Raw genomic sequence first — 5,000 nt, forward strand, 5'->3', positions numbered from 1 at the left:
AGTTTTGTTGACGTTGAGTGTGAGGTTATTTTCCTGACACCACACTCCGAGGGCCCTCACCTCCTCCCTGTAGGCCGTCTCGTCGTTGTTCTGCACCTGCACCACGTTGTTCTGCTCTCTGCACCTGATTCCACCCACCTTGACTAGACGTGACAAGATGAGAGAGGCCTGTAATTTTCATCATAGGTACACTTCAACTATGACAGACAAAATGAGAAAAAAAATCCAGGAAATCAAATTGTAGGATTTTTTATTAATTTATTTGCAAATTATGGTGGAAAATAAGTATTTGGTCAATAACAAAAGTTTATCTCAATACTTTGTTGTATAACTTTTTTTGGCAATGACAGAGGTCAAATGTTTTCTGTAAGTCTTCACAAGGTTTTCACACCTGTTGCTGGTATTTTGGCCCATTCCTCCATGCAGATCTCTTCTAGAGCAGTGATGTTTTCGGGCTGTTGCTGGGCAACACGGACTTTCAACTCCATCCAAAGATTTTCTATGGGGTTGAGATCTGGAGACTGGCTAGGCCACACCAGGACATTGAAATGCTTCTTACGAAGCCACTCCTTCGTTGCCCAGGCGGTGTGTTTGGGATCATTGTCATGCTGAAAGACCCAGCCACATTTCATCTTCAATGCCCTTGCTGATGGAAGGAGGTTTTCACTCAAAATCTCACGATACATGGCCCCATTCATTATTTCCTTTGCACGGATCAGTCGTCTTGGTCCCTTTGCAGAAAAACAGCCCCAAATTCCATTCTATTCCATTTAATGCATCATGTAAAAAACCTTGAATATCAAACCGCTTCCATTTTCTTTTCGTAACGTGGAGATTTCTTAGGAATATTACCACACAGGCAATAGCACAGCGACCACTCATGTCATTTGCAAATATACCAGAAGCATTGAAACGATGAGAAGTATTGGTTAAGATCAAATCAATCAAAGAGGATTTCAGAGGATATTTTATATTCAAACGTGTTACACTGTTGACAATCTGAATGAGATTATAGGTATTGCACAGAATTTTAAGTTGATCAGAGCTAGATGTTAACCAGTACAGATTCAGATCACCCATCAGTCCAGAGAGCCAACAGTAGCAGATGGAGTTCTATAACAACAAGATACAACAATATTTAAAGATGAGCCAAGGTTTAGGTTCAGAGACAGATATTCAAATTGCTTAGGTTTAGTAACAGAAGTCAGAACGACCGCCGAGACGTTGTCTTTTACAGCAACACCCTTAGATTTACCATCTGTATGGAAAACATTGTAACCATTTATGCCAATATTTTTGTCTGTAATAGATTTTTTTAAGCCAGGTTTCAGAAAGCATAAATACATCCGTGTCCGCAGTTTTTATCCATATATTCACAAAATCAAGCTTCGGCAGAAGACTTTTTACATTCATATGAAAAAATGTCAGGCTACTCTGACTACCTAATTCGGCAGGAGTAAGAATGTCAGGACCTGGATTAGATTGAACATTCCCAGACAAAAGAAGCAGCAAGATAACGGCAAGTCTAGATTGAGGGTTACATCATTTGGAGTTACAGACAGCACTTGAAGGAGAATCCATAGTCACTGAGGTCTTTAACACCACATATTACAGATGTGTTAAGTCCAGAGACATGGTTCAGTACCAAGAGAACAGTCCTGACATGGTTAAGTACCAAGAGAACAGTCCTGACATGGTTAAGTACCAAGAGAACAGTCCTGACATGGTTCAGTACCAAGAGAACAGTCCTGACATGGTTAAGTACCAAGAGAACAGTCCTGACATGGTTAAGTACCAAGAGAACAGTCCTGACATGGTTAAATACCAAGAGAACAGTCCTGACATGGTTCAGTACCAAGAGAACAGTCCTGACATGGTTAAGTACCAAGAGAACAGTCCTGACATGGTTAAATACCAAGAGAACAGTCCTGACATGGTTAAATACCAAGAGAACAGTCCTGACATGGTTAAGTACCAAGAGAACAGTCCTGACATGGTTAAATACCAAGAGAACAGTCCTGACATGGTTAAATACCAAGAGAACAGTCCTGACATGGTTAAGTACCAAGAGAACAGTCCTGACATGGTTAAGTACCAAGAGAACAGTCCTGACATGGTTAAGTACCAAGAGAACAGTCCTGACATGGTTAAATACCAAGAGAACAGTCCTGACATGGCTAAGTACCAAGAGAACAGTTCTGACATGTAAGCGCAAGAGTCCGATTTCTACCATATTGTTGGGGAGAAATGTGCATAGTTCTCATGTGCATTTCTGGGGCAAGCGTGGGGTTTCTCACAATACTCGAGGGAGAAACAATCATATCTTTCCTCATTCACAGTGCAACGGGCTCTAAATGTGTCGCCAACATTGTAAAAGCCATAGGGTAGACACCAGAAAAATGAACAACAGCATCATGTTTGTTAAATGCCCTAAAAGTCACTAATCAAATAGTTCAACCGCTGATCACAAAAAAAAGGTCAGCGATGTATGTGTATGATGCAGACGAGCAACGGTCCGGGGAGAGAGAGAGAAAGTGGCGAGGGCACCTGTACAAAAATGGGAGCGACAGACAAGGGCAGGAGGGGAACAGGCAGGCAGACAGGCAGGCAGGCAGGCAGGCAGGCAGGCAGGCAGGCAGGCAGACAGGCAGACAGGCAGACAGGCAGGCAGACAGGCAGACAGGCAGGCAGACAGGCAGACAGGCAGACAGGCAGGCAGACAGGCAGGCAGGCAGACAGGCAGGCAGACAGGCAGACAGGCAGGCAGGCAGACAGACAGACAGACAGACAGACAGACAGACAGGCAGACAGGCAGACAGGCAGGCAGACAGGCAGGCAGGCAGACAGGCAGACAGGCAGACAGGCAGGCAGACAGACAGACAGGCAGACAGGCAGGCAGACAGGCAGACAGGCAGGCAGACAGGCAGACAGGCAGACAGGCAGACAGGCAGGCAGGCAGACAGGCAGGCAGGCAGACAGACAGGCAGGCAGACAGGCAGACAGGCAGGCAGACAGGCAGGCGGGGAACAGGCAGGCAGACAGACAGGCAGGCAGACAGGCAGGCGGGGAACAGGCAGGCAGACAGGCAGGCAGACAGGCAGAGAGCTCTGGTCAACAGCGCACATGGATCCTGGTCCGGCATAATTGACATCATTTGAGTCAATTGGAGGTGTACCTGTGGATGCGGTCCAAGGCCTACCTTCAAACTCACTGAGCCGTCATACCGCTCAGGTATAGAGATGAACGTACTTTGGTGCGAAAAGTGCAAATCAATCCCAGAACAACAGCGAAGGACCTTGTGAAGATGCTGGAGGAAACAGGTACAAAAGTATCTACAGTGGGGAGTTTTTGACACACTGCCGATTTTGCAGGTTTTCCTATTTACAAAGGTCTGTATTTTTTATCATAGGTACACTTCAACTGTGAGAGACGGAATCTAAAACAAAAATCCAGAAAATCACATTGTATGATTATTAAGTAATTGGTCTGGTAAATCTGTGTTGTGATGGGACGGGTCTAGTCTGCCTGTGTTGTGCCAAGCTGGTGGACTTGTTCTTTAGATGCAGAGGACATAATGACTAGCTGCTGGTTGAGGGTGTCAATGTACTTTTCTCTCTGCTCTAGCTCCTCTCTCGTTGTGCTCAGATGGTCTCTAAGGTCATCATTTGTCTGACTCAGTTTGTCCATTCTGCTTTCTAATTTAGCAATAGATGCTCTGCTCTCCTCCCAGAACTGTTTCACCTCTTCTTTTAGTTTCCAGACAGTGTCCTCCTCTTGAAGCTTGTTCTATGACCTCTGCTTCGACTAGAGACAGGGTGTTGTGGAAACGTTGCATAGCAGGTGTTCTTGGTGTTGTAGACATGTCCTTGGCTCTGTGTGCAGCAGGTGATGTAGGTAGAGGGACACTGAGTGCTTCTTGCTGGGTCACAGAGGCTTTTGGGGCCCTTTTCTCCACCATCTCCCTCCTTGACTTTTTACTCCGTTTCTGAGATGAGTTCAGCTTCTACTTTTAGGGTAGCAAACATATTCTCTAAAGCCTGGAGGCTTTAATCCTTGCCTTGTATCAATACAGTTCCATTATTGTAGAAGTTTACTGTTTGATACGTGTTGCTATGAACATACAAGTGTCTTACATCATTTAAAAGGCTAACTTCTTGTTAATCCAACATGCGAAAGCATATCATGCAAATACCTGAGGACAGCGCCCCACATCAACATATTTTTCAACCAGCACAGGCTTCACAAAATTACAAATAGCGATTAAATGAATTTCTTACCTTTGAAGATCTGTTTGCAATCCCAAACAGAGGAACAGAGGTCCCAGCTACAACATGAATAGTCGTTTTGTTCAATAAAATTACATTTACATTACATTTACATTTAAGTCATTTAGCAGACGCTCTTATCCAGAGCGACTTACAAATTGGTGCATACACCTTGTGACATCCAGTGGAACAGCCACTTGCATCTAAATCTTTTTTTTTTTTTTTTGGGGGAGGGGGAAGGGGGGGTGAGAAGGATTACTTACCCTTACTTACCCTATCCTAGGTATTCCTTGAAGAGGTGGGGTTTCAGGTGTCTCCGGAAGGTGGTGATTGACTCCGCTGTCCTGGCGTCGTGAGGGAGTTTGTTCCACCATTGGGGGCCAGAGCAGCGAACAGTTTTGACTGGGCTGAGCGGGAACTGTACTTCCTCAGTGGTAGGGAGGCGAGCAGGCCAGAGGTGGATGAACGCAGTGCCCTTGTTTGGGTGTAGGGCCTGATCAGAGCCTGGAGGTACTGAGGTGCCGTTCCCCTCACAGCTCCGTAGGCAAGCACCATGGTCTTGTAGCGGATGCGAGCTTCAACTGGAAGCCAGTGGAGAGAGCGGAGGAGCGGGGTGACGTGAGAGAACTTGGGAAGGTTGAACACCAGACGGGCTGCGGCGTTCTGGATGAGTTGTAGGGGTTTAATGGCACAGGCAGGGAGCCCAGCCAACAGCGAGTTGCAGTAATCAAGACG

The sequence above is a fragment of the Oncorhynchus keta genome, chromosome 15 (genome assembly GCF_023373465.1).
Source record: "Oncorhynchus keta strain PuntledgeMale-10-30-2019 chromosome 15, Oket_V2, whole genome shotgun sequence".
NCBI classification, from domain to species: domain Eukaryota; kingdom Metazoa; phylum Chordata; class Actinopteri; order Salmoniformes; family Salmonidae; genus Oncorhynchus; species Oncorhynchus keta.